This window comes from Pinus tabuliformis, chromosome 7 (assembly GCF_031772625.1).
Source record: "Pinus tabuliformis cultivar Carrire ecotype Pingquan chromosome 7, CPIR1, whole genome shotgun sequence".
NCBI classification, from domain to species: domain Eukaryota; kingdom Viridiplantae; phylum Streptophyta; class Pinopsida; order Pinales; family Pinaceae; genus Pinus; species Pinus tabuliformis.
This window is the reverse complement of record NC_142293.1, coordinates 1,631,926,692-1,631,951,491: the sequence shown is the minus strand read 5'-3', so window position 1 is coordinate 1,631,951,491 and position 24,800 is coordinate 1,631,926,692.

The following is a 24,800-nucleotide window of genomic DNA, read 5'->3' as shown; positions in this document are numbered from 1 at the left end:
ATTTGAAAATTGGTGGAGAGACTAAGGCACATGACTTCTAAAGAACCTAGAAACTGTTTGGTGAAATTCTACCAGGATTGTATTTTATTAAAATAATAAATATTTTTAATGTGGTTTGTAAGTCTAAACTTAAAAAAATTAAAATATTAATGGGTATTAATCAAAATATGGGTGAGAATGGTCTAGAAGGTGGATCAAGTCAAATTTTAATCTTAGACATTGATTAGAGACTTAATCTCGGTCGTTGAAGTCTCAACAAGAAAAGTATAAGAAGGAGGCTTGACGTTCATTTAGGAACACAGAGAGAGATTGTGGAAATCAATTTTATGAGGTGAGAAGTTCTCAGGAGGAAAATCGATTGGGGAGATCTTGCAGCAGAGGGGCAATGAGAATTTGGGAGAAGGACTTTTTAGAGAATACAAGGCAGAGAAAGGATAGAAGACATCGAGGGGAGGGTTGATGCTGGCCTACCTAGTGTTGATGCAGAGGTAGTGCAGTAAGTGAGGGGAAGTTGAGTTTCTACAGAGGGAATTCAAATTTCAGATGCCGAAAGCCAAGGTGTGACACTGGAGGCAAGAAAAGTGAATTTCCATCCAGCAGAAGATCCAAAACAGAGAGGTAGCATAATACCTAGGAGGGGTGACATAGAAGCTGCCGAGGGTGACGCAGTTTGATGCAGAGGCCATCAAAAGGTGACGCAGAACCTCCCAGAGCTGAGGATCAGTCACTGATTCTCCAATGACAGGGTGAGATCATTTAACCAATATTTTATCCAGTATTTTCTCTATAAAGGATTGATAGTTGAGCATCTTAGATTTGTATTTAGAATTTTCTCCAGCATAATAATAAATCCTTAGAACTGCTACATCGGTTTTACCACATTGGGTTTTTCCCGAGATTGATTTGTCCAAAAATAATTATGTCCTATGTATCTTGTTCTTTGCTGAGTTTCCTTGTTTCATGCAAATCAAATTTAAAGTAGTGTAGGGTGAAGTAGTAATTTGCTTAAGTATTAAGAAGAATAACTTGATGAATGTAATTAAAATCAAGCACGTGAAGTAGATTCAGATTTTTTTTTGTAGGGGTTCCTAGAGGATTAGGAATTTTTACATGGTATCAAAGGATTGATTTTGAAACAAGAAGAGCGGATCCAGCATTGAGCAGAGAGGCCAATAGCTGCATTTGGCAGCAATTCCAATCCCCTTGAAGGGATTACGCAGTCTTTGCCAGGAAAGAATATATTCTGAGGAAATCTCTCTCTCAGAGAGTTGAAATAGAGGTATGATTTCCATTTCATGAGATTGTAAAGGTAGATAGAGTGACGCAGAGCCTCAGTGCAGTGCTTGAAGGGTGCAGTTTTTGTCGGGGCAAAAATTCATTGGAAAAGAGCGAAGACACATAGAAGGGGAATTTTCTCCTCAGAGAACTTTTTTGCCAAAAAGTTTGAATTTTTCACTTGCTAGGTAGCTAAGCAGTGATTAGAGGAGTCAATTCGACAGTTGGGTGAGATGGCATCGCATGGGCTCAGAGATCAGGATAGGATGGAAGGTGCTTCCAACTATGTCATATGGAAGTCCAAAATATTAGTTGTTCTGGAAGAATATGATCTCGAAGCCTACATCAAAAGTCTTGTAGATGTTCCTGGTGATAATGATCAAAAGAAGAAGTGCAAGGCCGAGCAAGGGAAGGCGAAGAGGCTCATTCTTGATGGAGTTTGAGATCATGTGGTCTCACACTCACAAAGAAAGGATACAACCTGAGAGATGTGGGAAGCTTTATATTCTCTGTATGAAGGCTCTTTTGATTAACGGAATATGTACCTAGAATAGAAGTTGCAATAGACATTGATGCAGAAGGTAGAAGGGGTTAACTCCTATCTTCAACGTCTTCAGGATACCAAAGACCAACTTGCTGCAGTGAAGTCGACTCCTTAGTTAACCACAATGGTGAGGATAGCCCTGAATGGAGTCTCGAATGAATGGCAAGTCTTCGTCCAAAGCATATTGGGTAGGGAAAAACTACTTTCATGTGAGGAGATGTAGGTTGCTTTTCAATAGGAGGAATTAAGGAGGGACCTAGTAAAGGTGAACCTCAATGGAAGTAGTGGGAGTGGCATGAAGACCAAAGAGGAGGAGGAGAATGCAACTCTAGCATCAAAGGGATAGCAGAAACAAAAGCGAAAGAAGGAAATTTCGAAGGTGAAATGTTTTAGTTGTGGCGAGATGGACCACTATGCATCCTAGTGTCCTTTGAAAAAAAAGGATGAGGATGAGAAACATGATCCTAAGGCTGCTTCAACAAATATTAATGAAGATGAGTTTTCCATGAGTACTCATGCATCTCCAGGAGGGATATGGGGCGATATTGAGCTGTCAGGAGGACTACATGTGGGCAGGATCCTTGAGGAGTCCACCTCTTGGATCAATTCCTTTCTACGGGAGCCTAAGATTCAGAAGTAGTGAGATGGAATTAGTGTCATATAATGCAGTGGATTGTTTGGAGGATAGATGTAGTAGCCTAAGACTAGGACTGATCAATGCATAGCGAGGTTGGCAGCAATGCAAATGGAAAAATTCAGAAGTCAGCAGCAGCACAAAATATTTATAGGGTCAGATACTAGAGCAGTCATATTCCAATATTCATGGTATTATTCTTAACACAATTAAGTTCAACTAATTTTGGATGTTTTTCAGTTGCTTCTCTCAGCAACTGAGTTGCAATACGAATGCAATCTTAATAGTGGCAGTGCTAGCAGCATAGCAGATGCATCATTTGAGAGGGATTTGTAGTACAGATGTAGCAGTGGCAGTGTCATGGACAATAGTATAGTAATAGTAGCATCATAGTGTTGGTGCCTGCAACAGTGTAGAAAGGAGGTGCTTCAGAGATAGAGAAACATGCAGTTGGACATTGTTGCTAGAGAACTTTCCTCGCTAAGAGAGAGTGTTATTTTTTGGTAGCATCGGAAGTTCTCTAGCCTTGAAAATTGGTGAAGGGGCTAAATCAAATGAGTTCTAAAGAACCCAAAAACCATTTGATGAAATTCCACATGGATTGTATTTTATTAAAATAATTAATATTTTTAATGGGGTTCCTAAGTCTAAACTTAGAAAAATTATTAATCGGTATTAATCAAAAAATGGGTGAGAATGATCTAGAAGGCAGATCAAGTCAATTTTTAATATTAGTCGTTCATTAGAGAGTTAATCTTGGCCATTGAAGGCTCAATAGGAAAAGTATAAGAAAGAGGCTTTAGGTTCATTTAGGAACACACATAGAGATTGAGGAAATCGATTTTCTGAGGTGAGAAGTTCTCACAAGGAAAATCGATTGGGAGATCTTGCAACAGAGGGGTAGTGAGAATCCAAGAGGAGGACTTTCTAGAAAATACAAGGAAGAGAACAGAAAAAATACGTCCAGAGGAGGGCTGATGCTAGCCTACGGAGTGCTGATGCAGAGGCAATGCTGTGAGTGAGGGGAAGTCGAGTTTTTGCAGAGGGAATTCAAAGTTCAGGTGTCGGAAGCCAGGGTGTGAGATTGCAAGCAAGAAAATCGAATTCTTAGCCAGCAGAAGATCCATAAAAAGAGGCAGTTTAATATCTAGGAGGGGTGACACAGAAGCTACCCAGGGTGACACAATTTGACACAGAGTCCATCAGAATGTGACGTAGAGCCTCCCAGAGTTGAGGATTAGTCACTAATTCTCTAGTGATAGGGTGAGACCATTTCACCAGTATTTTGTCCAATATTTCCTCTATAAAGGATTGCTAGTTGAGCATCCTAGATTTGTATTCATAATTTTCTCTTGCATAATAATAAAACATCAGCGTTGTTGCACCGGTTTTCCCACATTAGGTTTTTCCGAGGACTATTTTGTCCAAAAATAATTGTGTCCTATGTATCTTGTTCTTTTCTTAGTTTACTTCTTTCATGCAAATCAAATTTAAAGGAGTGTAGGCTGCAAAATTAATTTTATTCAGTATTTAGAAGAATAACTTGATGAATGTAATTAAAATCAAATAGGTGAAGTATATTCATATTTGCTGGAGTAGGGGTTCCTAGAGGATTAGGAATTTTCACATAGTTTTCCTTAAAGACTCCTTAGTTGTTTTAATGTAGTCGATGGAGGCATATCAATAATTTATTTGACTTTAAATTTATTGGTCTTAACACCTCTACATGAAACAATGAATCCTAATAGTTTCCCATATGTGACACCAAAAATAAACTTCTTGGGTTTTATTTACAGTGTTGGACCTGCCAACATTCATGGGATCTCCCTGATATGAAGTCCCAATTAGACCTCACACCATTTTGTGTAGGAGTCCTGTTTGGAATACGACTCGGTTGCCCATGTAGTGGGTTTTCATTAGGGGACTTTTGAGGTCTAAAATGGGCCTCCTAAGAAAAATGTACAACCAAAATAAACATTATAAGAACCAATAGGATTCAAGATGATGATTTCAACCATGGGGGATGATTCACTATTTTTAGAGTAGAAAAGTAAAAAGATTACAAAATAATAAAATAATAAAACTACTTTTTTCAACTCATATTTTCAACTTATCTCCCTAAGGTTTTACTCAAATTCTGAGCAGGAGTACTCATTTGATGCAAAATTTAATTCCTCATCCAAAGAGTACCCATGTTGCATACTTTCGTGTTGGAAATAATACTGAGAGGGGGGGTGAATCAGTATTATCAGATCAATCAAACTTTTTCAATTTCATGCTCAGAAACATATACGCTACTTCAATTAAGTGAACCTGCGTGTACACGCTACTGTGTCTAATGAAACTCGCGTATATCCAGAGATCTTATAATTCAGTTAGCTTAATCTTCAGTAAATGCATCAGATCATTATTAAGCATATTAACAGTAAACAGGTGCAGAATAACAGAACAGAACATCACACAAGAGCCACACACATGAACACCATGATATAAGGTGGAAACCCAATGTGGGTGAAAACCACCTGCTGCAATTCGTCTCTTTCTTCTTTAATAAGAAACTTCTTTTACAATGCACTGGTGCAGTCATTTACCAGCACGCAGGCTGCAACCTGCAGAGGGCTACAACCCTCATAGCTCTTGTACTAGCCGATCCATTTACAAGTACGTAGGTACCAACCCTACAGAAGGCTACAACCTTCATAGCTCTTGTACTAGCCGATCCATTTACTAGTACGTAGGTGCCAACCCTACAGAAGGCTACAACCTTCACTCGTTTTCCAGCTGCTCCTGGAAGGGAGCTACAACCCCCTTTGGCTCTTGTACTGGCTGATATGTTTACCAGTACGTAGGTGCCGGCCTACGATCTTCCCGGGACCACGTTTCATACATTTTCATACTGGATCCATGAAACAATCACCATTGTAGAACAACCTGCATCATCAATCACTGAAACACCCAATTCTGAATCACTGTAACCCTGTCAACAACAACCAGACAACATAACAACAACCAGATCCAACTTCATCTTCAAATATCATACTTCACATTGTATACGCTACTTGGATGAACCCAACCTGCGTGTATACGCTCTTTTACCAAAGCCAACCCGCGTACAGATCTGCAAATTCTAACTTATAACTCTGCAGCTATATCAGACATCAAAACATACCCAGATCATAATAATAAACATGCGTCAGTAGATCTGATCTATCCACAGGCAAACCATATGAAGATAATCATTCCAAGCCTTGAGATCTCGTTCCATCATTCATCATCCTCCACATGAGTGAAACCTTGGTTCAGATCACCAACCCATAACCAGCACTTGGATCTCACACTTCCTCAGATCTTCATCACTCACACACTCTTGCACCTTGCTTGCATACATTTGCCTAATGATCTTCTCCTTATATAGCCTTAGGCCCTTTACAATACCACGGTCCAAAACCATAGTAACACAATACCATCAACTTCAAAACTAGGGATCAATACGTCCGTCGAGACGCCATGGTCCAAAACCATAGGCACAACTTCCAAGGACTAACCGCCATGGACCAAAGGTACGTTTTCACATACACGCTCTTTTACTGAAGCCAACCTGCGTGTACACGCGACTTGGGCTTAATGAACCTGCGTGTATGAACTTTCTTGGCCTGCTGTACTAAGATCTGTCTTCTGATTAAGTGCCATCACCTGTACCAACCTCTGAGCAACTGTACCAACCTCTGAGTGAGTTGCCATCAAGGACAACACTTGAATCATAATGCCAACAATCTCCCCCTTTGGACTTGATGGCAACCACCACACAAAGTCACTCTCCCCCTTTGACATCAAGGGCAAAGGGCGGACCAAGATATTCTCTTCTTTGGTATACCTTCTGCTGTCCATACTCCCCCTGAGTACCTGCTGCAATCTCCAAATGTGCTCCCCCTTTGTGTATGCCAAAGTGTACCAATCTATCCATCCTGCTCTTGCTGAATTGTGTTGTTCATGCTCGCCTTGACTGTAGGTAAGATCTGCAAAAGATGTTCTTCAAGAAGAACAAAGACTTATACACCATAAAAGACCTTCATATCACCAAAGACTCATACATACATCCATCTCTCAACTAAGTGAGGATATACAAACATTGACTCATACCCAACCAAGTGGGGATACATCAAAAGTTTACATATGACAACCAATCGTATTGCATCAATCATCCCAGGCATGGGGGAAACCAAAATAGGCCGTTACATGACCTTGACACCATGAAAGAGATACCATAAAAGAGATACATGCTGAAGTTTCTGAATGGGCTCCAAGTTGTATCAATCCATCCATGCTCCCCCTGAGTAGATGCAAGTTCTAAGACCAGCAATTCATTCAAGACCATGACTATCATTCATCATATATGATCTGTACCATAAGCCTGCAATGCCATTCCTTTAATCAAACAACAAGATGTAGCTTCATAGACTTTATCAACAACTTCTAACCATAATGCCAACAATGCATTATTTGAAGTATATGCTCCCCCTGAGCCTGTGCCATCTGTAGCTAGATCTGATCATGCATACATCAGTAATAAGCATCAAGATCTCATCATCAAGTTAGGATTAAACACTTCTAGCATCTTACAAGTATCAAAACATTTCCAAACATCCTCAGCAGACTGTAACTGTTAACCAATAGAGCATATACTGGACTGGATCATATCAGACCCCTTTTCTGAGTCTGTCCCCACTGCTTTTTCACAAACTGACATATACGCGACTTTTCAGTGTGAAACTCGCGTATATACGCGGCTTTACTTCATGAAACTTGCGTATGATAATTAGAACACTGAAGTTTTACATCTTCAACTCCCTTGAGTCTGTTATGTCTGTGCTGTGCTGGAGTACCCTGTGCTGTGCCACATCTTTCTGGCTGAACTTCCTTCTTCTTCCATATCTTCAAGCATGTTGATGATTTCTTCTTATCATGAGCTTTGTTCCTGCAATCTCTTGCTTTATGTCCAAACTTGTTACATGCATAGCATCTTACATGTTTCATATTCTTCTTATAGCAATCAGCAGCTTTGTGGCCAAATATATTGCAAGAAAAGCAATATCCATTAAAGTACCTTGAATGTGATGATCTTTCTGCATGATGGTCTTGAAACCTTCTTCTTCTACATATGGCTGCAACATGTCCAAGATTATGACATACATAACATTCAACATTATTCATGGGAGGAGTAAAAGATTTTCTTTGAGGAGTCTCTTTCCTTGATTGTTGATGAGGTTGACCTTTCATCTCCTTGTAGAGCCTTTCAGATTTTGCATTAGAGATTCTTGTCTTACTTTGTGAAACAGATTCACCTTCAATAGACTCATGAAAACCAAGACCAGTTTTGATAGCAGGGGACCTTTGACTACTAAGAATATCATCCAAGATCTTAGTACTATCTTGAAATCGTAATAGTTTATCCTTTTCTTCTAATTTACTTTTCAAGATATTTACCTCAACTTGATGTTGTTCTTCTTTGTCTAGACATTGCTTCTTCAAGGTCTCTTCAGCTTTCCTTCCTTCATCCAACTGATGCCTTAGTTTGAGGATCTCGTTTTCTTGCTCTTTATTCAGTGCTAGCAGCATTTGTCGAGTTCTGGAGGCACATTCCAACAGATCTTCTAATTTGATGATTTCTTCTTTGAGGGCATTTCCTTTTTGCTAGGTAGATCTTGCTGATCTATGGTTTGATCTGATACTTCATTTGTTTGTCCATCTTCATTCTGAGGTGATTCAGGATCTGAATTCTTACTTCCACTCAACGGCAGGTTGTCATTGTTCCTTTGAGCTGTCTTCTTCTTCTGACGTGCTTTCTTCCCCATTGTTCTACGAATCTCCTTCAAGCGATCAAGCTTCTCTGAAGGACCTGCTCTGATACCAATTGTTGGAAATAATACTGAGAGGGGGGGTGAATCAGTATTATCAGATCAATCAAACTTTTTCAATTTCATGCTCAGAAACATATACGCTACTTCAATTAAGTGAACCTGCGTGTACACGCTACTGTGTCTAATGAAACTCGCGTATATCCAGAGATCTTATAATTCAGTTAGCTTAATCTTCAGTAAATGCATCAGATCATTATTAAGCATATTAACAGTAAACAGGTGCAGAATAACAGAACAGAACATCACACAAGAGCCACACACATGAACACCATGATATAAGGTGGAAACCCAATGTGGGTGAAAACCACCTGCTGCAATTTGTCTCTTTCTTCTTTAATAAGAAACTTCTTTTACAATGCACTGGTGCAGTCATTTACCAGCACGCAGGCTGCAACCTGCAGAGGGCTACAACCCTCATAGCTCTTGTACTAGCCGATCCATTTACAAGTACGTAGGTACCAACCCTACAGAAGGCTACAACCTTCATAGCTCTTGTACTAGCCGATCCATTTACTAGTACGTAGGTGCCAACCCTACAGAAGGCTACAACCTTCACTCGTTTTCCAGCTGCTCCTGGAAGGGAGCTACAACCCCCTTTGGCTCTTGTACTGGCTGATATGTTTACCAGTACGTAGGTGCCGGCCTACGATCTTCCGGGACCACGTTTCATACATTTTCATACTGGATCCATGAAACAATCACCATTGTAGAACAACCTGCATCATCAATCACTGAAACACCCAATTCTGAATCACTGTAACCCTGTCAACAACAACCAGACAACATAACAACAACCAGATCCAACTTCATCTTCAAATATCATACTTCACATTGTATACGCTACTTGGATGAACCCAACCTGCGTGTATACGCTCTTTTACCAAAGCCAACCCGCGTACAGATCTGCAAATTCTAACTTATAACTCTGCAGCTATATCAGACATCAAAACATACCCAGATCATAATAATAAACATGCGTCAGTAGATCTGATCTATCCACAGGCAAACCATATGAAGATAATCATTCCAAGCCTTGAGATCTCGTTCCATCATTCATCATCCTCCACATGAGTGAAACCTTGGTTCAGATCACCAACCCATAACCAGCACTTGGATCTCACACTTCCTCAGATCTTCATCACTCACACACTCTTGCACCTTGCTTGCATACATTTGCCTAATGATCTTCTCCTTATATAGCCTTAGGCCCTTTACAATACCACGGTCCAAAACCATAGTAACACAATACCATCAACTTCAAAACTAGGGATCAATACGTCCGTCGAGACGCCATGGTCCAAAACCATAGGCACAACTTCCAAGGACTAACCGCCATGGACCAAAGGTACGTTTTCACATACACGCTCTTTTACTGAAGCCAACCTGCGTGTACACGCGACTTGGGCTTAATGAACCTGCGTGTATGAACTTTCTTGGCCTGCTGTACTAAGATCTGTCTTCTGATTAAGTGCCATCACCTGTACCAACCTCTGAGCAACTGTACCAACCTCTGAGTGAGTTGCCATCAAGGACAACACTTGAATCATAATGCCAACATTTCGATGGACCCTGCTACACGAAAAATAAGAAATGCATGAAAAAATGTGATTGAAATCATGTTTTTCATGTATAATTTTCTCAGTTTTCATGTAGCAAGGTCCATATAAAGTATGAAACATGGGTACTCCTTGGATGAGGAATCAAATTATGCATCCAACGAGTGTTTCTGCTCGAAATTTGAGTAAACCCATAGGGAGATAAGTTGAAAATACGAGTTGAAAAAAATAGTTTTTCCTTTTTTCCCTCCAAAATTTGATGATGTAATCTAATCTTATTCATCTAATATTATTTTATTATTTTCACTATTATTTATAGTTTCCTTAGGAGGCCCATTTTAGACCTCAAAAATCCCCTAATGAATGATGTGCCTTGGCTACAAATACACATAGAGTAATGTATGATGACTTTGGTGAGAACAAGTGTGTGACCTTGTGGAAATTAAAGTGTGATGCATGAAGGTTCTTCCACATGGAAGGGAAAATAAGTGAACCCCTTAAAATCTAGTAATATTACTCAAATTTAAAGGAACACACAAGCATAAATGACATCACAAGCTAATATGTGAAATAAATCACAAGTTAATAGTGATGGAATTAAACAACAACATGCATCAACAAGATTTATACCAATGCAAACAAAATAGTTCATAAGAATAAGCGTAAGTTAAATAACATACATTGTAAACATAACAAGAATAGTCCTACTATATTTATCACATATGCATGAAAACGTGTCGGCTCTTATCTTTTATTAAGGGAAAGTTCCAATCACACATACACCATTGACGGACCACTAGCCCCAATAGTGGAATGTGAATTAAACATCGCATGCTCCTCCAAAGAAATATACTTCCTCAATGCTACAGAGAAGCCAAGGCTCCCATAAAACTCCCATTGAACTCCTGACTCTAAGCCTAAGCCTAGCAAAAAGCTTGGCTCCCAAAATCCCTTTACATGAGTTATGAGGGTCTATTTATAATGAGAGGGGGTGACTCTTCAACTCCCCTTTGTGACTCTTGGACTTCCCTCATGACTCTTCAATTTATTTACAAAATGACTCATTACATTACATCATGACTCTTCACATTCCAATATTGACACTTGGAATTCCACTTACAAATTATAAAATAATATTACAATTTACACTCATACCCACATAAGACAAAATTGGGTGGAGCCAACTAGACAGCCTAATAAGACAAAATATTATCATGCTTGAGTTTAGGGAAACTTAATATCAATAACTTCCACTTGATGGAAGAAGACTCTAGCCTCCATGGCATCCAGGTACAATTTGGAACCAATTTGAACTTCCTTATGGAGCATGAGCAACATTGTTCTCACTTGGATAGGGCCATTGATGTAGTTCTTCACGTTCTATTGGTTCACCTCCAAATATTCCTTGGTGGAAATTTGTCTAAGCTACTCTAGGTATTCTTCTATCTCCTGCCTAACCTGGCTCCTAGGTTTGGCTTCAGTGAGTGATCTAACTAATGGGATCCTGTGGGACTTCACCAAGAAATCCAAACCATTGTATAACCATGCATGTGAGGTGTAAATGTTACCAATGAATGAGGTGAGTTTTTTTCTATTCTGGATTAACATTCACACTCTTTCTTTCTCCAGATTTTCTTGTTGATTCATTTTCTTTCCTAAGTCAAGTAGTGCCCTTTTGTATCGCATTGACCATTCATGCATGGAAATGATGGCAACTTGTAAATTCCTGGGAGTTTTGACAAAATATTTACACTACTGGTGCAAGCCATGCAAGTGAACAATTTCCTTATGCACGGTAAAAATCTCCTCATAGAGGTTTTGCATGGTCTCTCCAAGTGTCAATACTTCATCAAGTGTCGTTGCCTTCATTTCCTCTAGATGGACCTGTGCGGAAGCTACATTATGAGATGGTGCACAAAGTTATTCAATGTCTTACCTGGAAGCCTGTAATTTCTTTGTTAATTCCTTGTTCTTGGCCATCAAAAACTCAATATTCGACTTTGCTACACTTGCGAAGGCCAAGCTGATTTCGGCAATGCCATTGGGATTCTTCCTGGTGTTGGCTACATTCAACCTTTCTCTCATAAAATAAAGAGATGTGAGGTCATCTGGAAAATTATTCTTACACTCTTGTACAATCTTCTTCTAAAGTTAATCATACGATATATTGTACATGTCAATAACCATATCATCATCAAGAGGAACAAATTCCCCTTCCTCACCTGGAGCTGACTCTACTGATAGAGGTGGTGGAGACTAAATGGTGTCATGTTGTGTTCTTGGCATCAGGTTGACATTTTGATTGTGTGGCTCTGGTTCCTCCTCCATGTCTATGATTTATATCAACTCTTCAACCTGCTAAGAAAACTCTTGGTCCTACATCTGTCTGCTTTCCTCCTCTACTCATTGTCAGTTCTATTCTTTCTCTTCAACTTGTTTCCACGTTGTTTCTTATTCTATTGTGATTCACCTCTCTTCTTCTTCTTGCTTCTGCTTCTCTTCTTGTTATTTCTTATGCATTTCTTCCTTAAATCTCCTCTGCTCTTCCCTCTTCCTTCATTCTTCTCTTTGCATCCTTTGTTTCCTCTTTGCCTATGCTTCTAAATCCACTTTGATAATAGTTGGATCTGATTTCATCTTTCAGTTGTGTTCTCCCCCTGGACTATAAGCAACCTTTCTCTTTCCCTTACCTTGCACATGGTTGCTCCCTTTTGTTGGCACTGCTTCCAGAGTTGATTCCTTCTACGGAGTCACCTGTGAATTTCTTGCAAAACTGAATGACTCGCAGACTTGGAGGCATTATAAAAATTCTTCCATGGATCCTCCTCTGGCTAGTGAAATGTGCTATTGAGCCACTGTAAGTGAATTCTCATAGTGGTCTTTGAAAATACCATGAGGATCATACAGAGTAAAGTCCCGAGTACCAAATGCAAACTTCTTTATTGCCTTTCCTTCCGTATCTACAACTTTTAGGTTCTTGATCTTGTACAATCCAATTTGCATAGGAAGAGTTGGCCAAGGTGCTTTCTTCTTCCTGTGCAAAGCTACTGAAAACCCTGTGGAGAGATGATATGAAACCTCTTGCATGACATGCTTGTCAGTGGCATGCCTTGGAAAAATATGGGACAACTTCTTACCGCCAAACAATCTAAGGAAGGTTCCATTAACCCACGTGGCATGCAAGGTGGTTCTTCTTTAATGACCAACTTCTATAGCAGAATGAGGAAGTGGTCTGTTAGCTTCTCCATAATTCCTATGTGGCTACAATCCAAGATAAATCTGCAGTGGATGTGAATGGTAGGTTCTCGAGGTGTCCAGTTCCAGTTCATGTCAGGAATGCATTATGTGCACAGATTGCATCTAGTAGATACGCAAACATGTAAAATATCACTTAACCACCCTTGGGAGGATTCAGGGAATTCGCTACATGGATACTTAACTATTGAGCCAATAATTATAACTAGTTAATTATAACTAGTTGAATGTCTTCCCCTCATTCAAAACCTAGTTCAATAATATTTCCCACCCTCCAAGAACAGTCTTCACACTCTGCTAGCTATATATTTTGCAAGCTAGGATGATCAACAAATGATAGGCCCTCCTGAGAGACTTTGTCTTATATGTGTTGCTGGATGTTTGCCGAAAATTTGATGGCTCATTCCCTCAGCTTTTAATAATGTCTTTTGTGCCCACATATCTATTGGTGGAATAGACACATGAGTCCATGAGTGTTTTTGGTGCGGTAAAATGGTACATAAGATGATAATCTGCTACCAGAAAGGTAGCAAGATTATGTTTGATGACATTGTTCAAAGTCATAGTTTTCACATCAATATGTGAAAAAATCCTTTTGATAACATCTGCAGATGGGAAGGTTGGATATCTGCATGCAACCCTGTGTAGCCCAAATTTCTGGACATTAATGTATACATGTGGGTCCTCTAGATATGCTTGGAATCTCTTTGCTAAAAAAATTCGTACACTTTTTATAATATGAGATATGATTCCTTTTCCACAAACAGTTGAGTATCTGAATATACTATCAAGTTTACTAACATGCTCTCAACTGCTTCCCTGGTACTTCTTTTTTTGGTATCTTTTGAAACAACTCTCTTGGGTTCCATGATAACAGTGACTGCTGGAGAGAAGCGATCAATAACTATGATACTTATGGGAGGGAAAAGGAACTCATGGCAAGAATAAATCAACTTTTGCAAATCTACTTTCAAAGCAATATCAAGCAGAAAACCATTGAACTGATGAGATATATTGAGAAATTTCCATGATCAAGGGAGGGAGACTAGCTAAGGGAACTATGCATTACATAGTCCCAGTAGCCAACGATGCATCGCAAGGCTTGAAACTGTGCAATGCACAATTCAACCTGGGAAGTGATAGGGAGAGACTGCGCATTGCACAATCTCAGTGGTCAAGGTGGAAGTACTGAGCTCTGGGACTGCATAATGCATGGTTAGGTCAATATATATTGTGCATTGTGTAGTCTCAGAGGCCAAGCTCTCAGCTTGAGCCTTGGACTTGCCCAATGCTCAACTGGGCAAAGGTAGTGCATGGCCAAGTGAAGTGAAAATATGCACGCTAAAGGTGTAGGAAACAACAAAATCTAAGTGATAATGAAATTTAAAGTGAATATATGAATAATTATGGATATATCAACTTGAAGCAAGTGCAAAAACTCAACAAACGGAAGGAAAAATAAATTTGCAAGGAGAGTTGTCGAAACGATGATCACTGGTGTGCAAAAACAAGAAAACTGATGTGACACTTATGAAAGGTGAATTACAAACTGAATCAACACTTATAAAAGATAATATAAATTAAAACACCAACAACCATGAAGAGAAACAAGCAAAAAAACACTCACAAAAGAAAAATGACAAAAAGCGATAGAAAAAGCAGTAAAAGATGACAAAAGAAAAACTCACTCGAAAAAGTGACACAAACTCCACCGAAGGCTCCTTAATCTCCTTGGGAATGCTAGAGCTCCAATATCTAATTTACAAATGAGCTCTAGAGGCGTAAATTAAATATATTTGGGCAGATTAGGGTTTATGAGGTGCATGCCTAAAATCAAGGAAAAGGGATACTTGGTGGAAATTTCTAAAAAAAGTGATTGTGCCACCTTCGGGAAACTAATAATGAATCCCGATTTTCTAGGGATTTCTTTCTCAATTTCTTCTTTCTTTTTTTTTTTCAAGAAACTATCCATGCACACTACCAAAGAAGATTGCGCAATTTCTGTGCACTGGACAACTTCTCGACTCAGTGCATTGCATACTTTGTGAGCACAAGGGATGGATTGTGTAGTTGTTGATTTTAATGTTGAGATGCCATCCATGACTGCACAATTCTCAAGCTTAAGGTTGAGCTTCCATTCTATATTGCACAATTTGCATCATCAAGGTTGGCTTGCCTACTAAGATTTCCCAATTTCTGGAGGCAATCCGAGGACTACTGCAAGGTCAAGTCAGAAGGCTAGCTTGCGACTCAAAAGATCAGATCAATATCAAAACAAGAAAACACAAGAACAACATAAAAGGATAAGTCTTGATCAAATCATGAATACTTGACGACAACAAAAGATAAGCTCATGTGGACATAAGTGAAGGCTCCAAAATCAAAGAATAGGAAAAATTTTGGAGGGTGGTTGTAGCAGCTAAAACCTTTAACGACACACTAGTATAACTCCAACTCTTTGTATGAGTCTTGTCTCATGCAAAACAATTCTAACTCTTTAGTAAGTATTTTTTATTTCATTGATTAACATAGCTTCTTCACTTAGCTTGCGTTAAATATATAGTCCCTACCATTCTCTTTATCGAGAACACACTTAACCAATCTAATTCAAACTAAGTTGTTTCGATTGGGGATGAGGAGTATATAGATACACAAGTGAAAAGAATTTTCAAAGTCTCAGTTTTCATCTTTGATGTTTCTCTGCTTCCAATAGGCCTAGGATAGTACCCAAAAAGAGTCACTTCAGGAAGACAAACATTGCTCCACTGCCTATGAGCCTAGATAGTACCCCGACAGAGTTGCTTGCTTCACCTCTATAAGCAAGAATCCTTTCTCTTATTTCACCTTTATTTTATTTTTTTCATTTTTGTTCATCAAATTGTGCATAGGCACTTATTGATTTAGTGAGGCAGAAGAGGGATCTTGACTTAATGAGAAAAGAAGAGGTTATCCCTTCAAATAAGGATATTTATATATACCTCTAATGCACTTGTTAAGGTTTCCCTCCCCTCCTTACTCTATTCGACTTAGCTGACAAGGAACCGAAATAAAATACTGATTAGAGTAGGCGGTATTAGTTATAGATTCAACCATCATGATTTTACTATGGTTTTCTTTGAAAAAGGACGTATTTTACATTAGAGTATCATCGACTAAAAGATCCAAGATTCACACAAAGAGAGGGAATACACAGATAACCAAGCATTAATAGTAGCACAACTTCCTTGTGAACTTCACCATTATTTCTTCGGAAATCAAACATGGTATCATGTGGAAGCTATCCTAGGACTGAAAGAAATGAAAAGCCAGAAAAAGGAGAAAGACAAAAAGTAAATCTAGAAACAAAACGATGAAAATAAGCAAACTACTCTTACTCCTAAACTAACCAAGAATAGTCTAGACCTATGTGAAATGAAATTTCCAGTGTAACCGCCGATGCATCAACTCACCTATAGGGCGAGGGACTTCATGTCAAGAAACATATTCAATAATAACAGTAGACAAAAGAGATAAGGCAATACACACCTGACATTCAAAGTTTGAAAATGTATGTAGAAAATTAGGAAAGAAGAGTGCATGCAAAGAATTTTGTGGATGCACTATGGTGTTCAGATACATTGGGACTCAAAGTCATGAAAGAAAAAACCTTCGAACTATAGAACTAGGTGAAAATGAAGAAAGAAGAAAACTTGCATTTTGCAATAGTGCTCTCTAGGTATTACTCCAATGATTGAGTGATGGGATGGTGAAAAACTAATGGAGGATGGAAATATTATGAAACAAAATTAATTTCAATTTGTGTGGAGGAGTGATGAGGAGCCTTGAAAGCTACATCACTATTCTCAATTGAAATTGGAAATGGCCTCAAGACTATGATAACCTGACATAACCATCAACTCAGGCTAAAGCTCCTCAACAACTTGCGGAAGTTCCAAATCATTAGAAGATAGATCATCAAACATCCGTGGCTTAGAAAATTCAAGAGTAGAAAAAACAAAGTCGTGATTAGATGAATGGGTGAAAATATCACAACAACCACGATCATAAATTTCAAGATCAGAAACATCCTCATGATCTAATGAATCATAAAGAGGGAAAGATTGAAAATAAGAAATTTCACCCTTTATTATGTCATAATGATGAGATGATAGATTGGGGATATCAAAAATAGAAGATATTTCCTCTTCACATTTGGATGTAAGACTGGAATCAGAAGTAATAATATCATTAAAAGGCAATTCTTCGCAAAATTCAATGGGAATGATAGAATCACAGAAAATGTTTGGATAATAAGGGAGAGGTGTGGAAGGAAAAGAATCATCCTTCATCACAGATTCTTGTTCAAATATGGACTCCCACACATAGCCATCTGTTGTGGTAAAAACACAACACCCCCCATTATTGATGCGTCCACTTCGAATAATGGGGACCCTTTCCATAAAATTTTGGCTAAACACCTTTTTGGATTTTTATTTTAGTTAATTGCCCTACGCTTTCGTTAATTTTTAGTTTTCTTTGGATTCTTGTTTTGATTGCTTGTTAGAATCGATTTTTTATAAGCTTCACATTGACGCTTGTTTCGCCTCATTTGGTCAACTGGTTTGAAAATGGCACTCCTTTGAAGTCTCATCATTTATTTAGCCTGGGTTAAAAATGCGTAAAAAGTACAATATTGCGTTTTGTAGATAAATTAGTTTAATAATGCATTCATTTTAAATATTAACCCGTAGAGAATTTTACTAACATTTTTTTTCATTTTTCATTTTTCGGCCAAATTATTAAGTATCGAGATTAAAGAAGTTTACTCCAATTTCTAAATCAATTATTAATCTTGAAAACCCAAAATTTTCGAAGTGGCTGTAGTTTATTTTTATTTTTACTTTTATTAGAGTGGCTGTAGTTTATAGAATAACTCTCATAAAATAAAACTAAAATAAAAATTGATATTAAATCTTAATTTAATTAAATTAAATTAATATATAATTAATTTAATTAAATTAAAATTTAATATATAAAAAAAATATATATAAAAACATATTTCGCAATCGGGAGTTTGTATCGCATGGGAGTTTTAACTTGACACATTTTAAAAGGCCCCGACACTTCATATCCCGATCGCCGATTATTAAAAAGTTCACATATCGCATCGGGAGTTTTCATATGACAAAATTTGAAAACACCCGATACACCTCCATGCTCCGATACCCGATAAGCCTTCTCGACGCCGACATTACATCGGGGAATTTCGCTTACCTCATTATCCATTCCCCCGATTGCCGAAAAGTGAAAACGAATAACAACAAGTTTTATATGTTGGTTCAAACGACTTGTTCCATGGACTCATACGTATGGTAATATGGTAAGTTATAGTATTTTATATATATATTAGATATGGTAATATGGTTGGTTTATATGTGTAATATTAATTAGTTTATATTAATATGTAATATGTAATGTATTATATTATTTAAAATAATATGTAATATATATTATATTATTTAAATTAATATGTAGTATTTAATTAATTTGATTAATTTAAATTTAATTATCATTTAGATTAATATTGATTAGTTTTTAATCGAAATAGATTTGTTTATAAATAGTTAATTAAATATTAGTTAGTTAAATTAATAAATAGTTTAGTTTATAATTAGCAATTAAATTAGAATTAATTAGAGACTAATTTAGGATTAGTTTTTAATTACAATTTTTTAGCCCAGCAACAGAATTTCCAGATTCATGCCAGATTTGACTCATCAACTTTGGAAGCTCATAAGATGAGTTATACTTGGCCAAATGAGGCCAGGACGGCTCATTGGAAAGAGAAAATCAAGGAGAACATTTTGGAGGAGGTTTCACCAACAGATTTGATCATTTATTGGGTCAAAAATCAGGCAGAAGATCAGGCTCCGAATTTTGAAAACAAAATCAATTTTCTGAGTTATTTCTTCAATTTCATTTATCTAAAGCCTCTTCTAATTGCAGATCCATTGGTCAATGATATCCTTTACCAATCAAACCATTCCAAGCATCAATACAGAGCTTATATTTTGTTTTCAATTATTTATTTAAATAAAATTTGATTGGGTTTGATTTAATTGCCAGAAAAGATATTTTGATTGCATTTTAATTTATTTTGATTTCTTTTGCAGGAAAACAGTGGAAAAGATATGGAGAAAAGGATTTCAAGCAATGAGAATGCTCCAGCAATTGAAGATCAGAATTAGGAGAAAGTAAAATTATATTTGGCAGATTTCTCTTCAACAAACTCTCCTCTCCAAAATTCCTTCACAAATATTATAAATAACAGATTGCAGAATGTAAAAGGGGCTGCTCTCCTTTGCAATTCTAGACTTCTAAAAGCACTACTGTAATAGGAATTTAGAGTTGTAGGAGAGAGGAGAGAAAATCTCAGATCTGGGGATTATTGAGGATTTTTCCTTTGTATCTTGAATTATGTATGAGGGGCAAAGTTTGCACTATTGTGGCTCTAGTTTTAAAGGCAGAAGTTCAAGCAATGTAAAGGACTGTTGGAGACCAAGATCAGAGAAATGGATGCAATAAATTGGTATTTTTAATACTACTATTTCAAATATCAGTTTCATTTTTATGGTAACCGGAATGTGTCATTTTATTCATGTTTGTGCACTATTGTCAATATGGGTAGTTTGTCTCAATGTTGTTATCATGTATCTCTATTCTTATGGATTAATTTCTGATTTCTGAGTGACTATTTACTCAGAAATCTTCCTTATTAAAACTGATTTATTGAATGATAATATGTTGTGAACTATTTCCACATATTATTGTTTAGTTATTGGATTTGCTGATTTGATAATCAATATCATTTATGTGAACTACTTCCTGAGTGTTGTTGGTTTATTATTTCAGTTAAGAGGTCTCAATAGGATGTGTTTTGATATCCATAATATCAGTTAATTGAACTACTTCATTAACTTGGTATTCATTATAAACAAGACATATCTAAATCTCAATACTTTAATTATCTTGCTCTTAGTTGGGTTAGATCTATATCTGCCTAATTAAGATAGGATTTAGATTAGTTTCTTTTGCTTGCATCATAGAATAAGCTTGCATTTAGAGTAAATTCTACATTCTTTTAAGTCCTCTCCTCAAAGAGGCAAAACTTTAACTGTGGCTTGGCTGAACCCAAATCAGCTTAAGGGTCATTCTCTTGCCTGATCAGCAAGAAGAAATGATCTGATGTCCCTGTCTATTGGTAGTTAAAGATACATTATAAACCAATAGCAATAGGGAGAAGGTAACTGGACCTAGATAAACAGTCGGAGCCACCACACCAAACGGAAAAGGAGCTGCTTTTAAGGTCCGGACCGGGTGGTTATCCCCCAATGTTGTTGCAGCGATTTTCGAGGCATCAACATTTTTGGCGCTAGAAGGAGGGCCTGAGATTTTTGTCTGTTGGAGTCTTTTCAATTTTAATTCTTTATTTATTGTAATGGCTCCTCTTGACCTTCCAATATGGAGTTGTATCCATGGACGTGCATCCTCCAATACTCCACCCGAAGTGGTAAGACTCTTGTCTCAGGTAAAGTTCAATGGTAAGAGAAATTCTTATGCTTTTAATCACGTCTTTCAATTTATTCAAAATGTTTCAAATTATGATTTTCAAGGAATTGATGAAGGCATCTTATGCAGAATTTTTACTCTCACATTTGCGGCAAAAGCCAGAAGCTGGTGTAAAACTCTTCCAGTTGCTTCAATTCACAGCTGGGATCAATTTGTTACAATTTTCATTTCTAAATTTGACGGCTACAATTATGAACAGGTATGTGAAGAAATTGAATATCTACGAAGGTTTGAAAATGAGTCTGTTAATGATTTTAACATTCGATTTCATTTGAATTGCTTAAGATTTAAAGACGAAGATAAACCTACGGAAAAAAAATCATTAGATTGGTTTGAATATGTTTGTTCTCTGCCTCCCATTCCCAATCCATATGAAATTAGTTCAAGTTTTGTTTCATCCCCTTCCAACATAAATGAAAATCCCAACGTGGATGTACAAATAAATGGTGATGAAGCGGTTTCACAAAGCTTGGAAAATATTTCCATTCAAATGCAAGAAGATAACAACAACAATTTTGGAGAAAAAGCCGCATTGAAATCTGAAAGCTATTCTGAAGTAAATACGGAAAATCAAATCGCAAATCAACAAGTACAATCAGCAATCAAAATGCAAACTGCTGTACAAATTTCCGAATTTCTCCATGACAAGCAAATGCCAAAATTAGAGAAGCAAAGCAGCGTTCTTCAAGAAAGCATACGCATGCAAATGAATGATCTGCAATCTGAAATTTACAATGAGCATAACGAACAAGAGTTCTCAAACAGAGACAGTTTTAAATGCATTGTTTCAGGTTCACATTTTTCCATTTATCCTGATATTTTCAATAATGGTAATATTTTTCCTCTTGGTATTAATGATATTTCAGAAATTAAAGAGGATGATTTAAATGAATTACCATTAAATTTTTATCAAGATAAAGAAACAATACTTGATCATTCTTTCGCCATTAATGAACATGAAATTCTTGTCCCTCCTTGTTTTGATATATTGGATAAGATAGAAGGGAAATGTAGAGAATATTGTGAAGTCATTTATGATAATTACTCTGACATTGAGGATGTTGATTTCTATTCTTCTCAAGAGAATCCTCATGAGAAAATTCAAATAACACCTGAAAATGAGGAACGCTTCAATTTAGGAATTATCCCAACTAATCCTCATTTTAGAGCAGCGAATTATCTTCATGATTTCACCATTCAAGAAAACATTCCAATTTATGATTCATATCATGATCCAACTCTCATTCCTACTCATAATCATAATTCGTTTTCTAATTCACAAGTTGGAATTCAAAATTCTTCAAATTCCATAATTCTGGCCAATCCTTGTGAAAATGAAATCATTTCAAAACAATCCCAATTGTGCTGTAACATTAGTTGTAAAAATAGTGATTTCATTTTAGTTTTTCTTTTCTCAGTTATTTTGTTTAAATTTATATTTATTTTCTGATTTTATTTTGCAAAATTTTCACACTGTTCGCTGGCATATTGAACACCTTACTATCAAACACTCAATTGATGCATTGCCCAATCGGGAAATTCAAGTTTGATATTATAATCATCAGCATCCAAAGATATTAATATTCCAATTTAAATCAATGCTAATGTTTCATCAAGAGCTTCTATCTTTTCAAAGGCAATGTCAACAAGAGAATGTATTTTTGCAATCTGGCCAGCAATTCAATTCAATTAATAAATTGTCATTTTATTTGAAAGGCTTCCATCCATTTTTCATTGACTCATTTGAAAATTGTTTGGAAATTTTTCCTTCAAGGAAAATTGTCAATGATTTAACATTTGTGCATAACACTAACAAATTTTTTCAAGTCAAAGAATCTAAAAGCTCATATCCACAATTCGGCCTGTCATCTCCTCTTTTGAATGTTTCCCAATCCTTAATAGAAATCCATCCAGATTTTTGTGATCCAATTGGTATTGAATTCGAAAGCAAATTTCAAGAGAAGGAGATGTTAATCAACTTGCTAACACTAACTGTACATTCTGATTTCAAATTTAATTTTCTTAGTTTAATTAGATTTGTATTTTTATTACTAACATTTGAACTGTACATACATGCATCGATTAAAATGAGAAAATGGCTACACTGGAAATATGACTATACCTAGTCATTTTCATGTATATGGTTAGAATAGGAGTAGAATTAATTTAGTTAGCTTGTTTTATGTAGTTATTTTATTTGCAATAGTTCTGTAGATTTAAAAAATAAAACAAAGCAATCAACCTTCTCATATATGTTCACTGGAAACATTTTTCCTTATCAGAAAATTTTAATTCTTGCTTTCCTTTTTGAAATTTCTTACAGCGATATCTCTGCTCTGCCTATTTTGAATAATGTCTTGATTAAATTCAATTAAAGTTTCACTTGGCATCGACCGCCTCAAAGCCATTTTCTTCATTTCGAGATTTCCTTCTAAGATTTTCTTTTGGAATTTATATGATAAAGGGTGAGGATATAAGAGCTTCATGATCTCATTATCCCATGAAATATATGACTGTCTATGATAAGCTTAATTCTGACTCAATCATTAGTAGTCAGTCTAATCTTTTGCGGTAATCATTGTTGGCATTATGTTTCTATATGGCTATATGTTACAGATGTTGTACTTGATAGCAACTCCCGTGGCAAGGCTCTCAATTTGTTGAAAATTAAGAAGGACGCAGGAAATCAGTTCATAAGGTGCGTACCCGCAGGTACACCATGCAGGGACCGCGTCCAGATACGCAGGCCAGCCGTTCAGGAGGTGCGTCCCCCCAGTGCACACATTTCAAGGTAGAGAAAAGCACACATGGGGTTTCTTATGTTTTACTCTTGGTATTTAGACGACGGTTTTGGGTTATTATGGTGTCGGCTCGTGGTATTGTTCCATGATTTTAGGAGGAGCTTGCCTATATAAAGCAAAGGAGATCACTTGGCTAAGTATCTTTTGCAATTGAATATCTTTAGATCTAAAATATTGGGTTATGGTCTAAAAAGCTTGATCTATATGAAAGGGAAGTTAAAGGCAAATCTGTGAAGGGTGATCTCTCGAGCGCATGATCAGATCTGAGCAACTGTGCCACTCTGGTGGACTGCCTATTCAGCCCTAATCAAAAGGATGCAGGTGTTTAACAGAAGAGCTGCGTGGGTACGCAGTGCAGAAACAGGAGATCTGCGCCGGGACGCAGTGCAGAAACAGGAGATCTGCGTCGGGACGCAGTGCAGAAACAGGATACCTGCGTCGGTACGCAGAGCAGAAGAAGAAGAGCTGCGTGGGTACGCAGAGCGACTAAGGTTCAGGTGCGTCCGCATAGTAAAAGTACGCGGCGCGATAATGTCTTTGGGTGCGTCCCTGCAGTAACAGTACGCGGCGCGATAGTATCCTTGGGTGCGTCCCTGCAGTAACAGTACGCAGCGCAGTTCAAGGAACAGTGCGTGGGCACGCAGTGCGGCAGAAGGATCTCTGCGGGTAGACGCAGGAAAGCAGAAGGTGAACTGCGTAGCGACGCAGGCCACAAAAGGGAAAACTGCGTACCTGTCTTAAAAAGTTCTGTTGATTGAATTTTTCTGTTGATAAGGTGTTCTGGGTTAGTTCTGTTATTGCTGATCTGATAACTGTAGTGAACTGTAACTTTCATGTACTTGATGTTCAATTGATGCTTTATGAAAAGAAGTAGGGGGTTGTAGCTCCCTTCCAGGAGAGACTGGAAAACGAGAGAGAGAGAGTTGTAGCTCTCTGCAGGTTGCAGCCTGCGTACTGGTAAAGGACTGCACCAGTATAAAACCATTGTAAAAGAAGTTTCTAAGTTGAAAGAAGATAGAGACATATTGCAGCAGATGCTTTCACCCACATTGGGTTTCCACCTTACATCTTGTGTTCTTTGGTGTGACTATCTGTTTTTCCTTGTTCATGCCCATTATTTTATGGTATTGACATACAAAAATAATTCAAAGAACAAATAAGGAATATTGATTAAAAGAATTAGATAATACTGATTCACCCCCCCTCTCA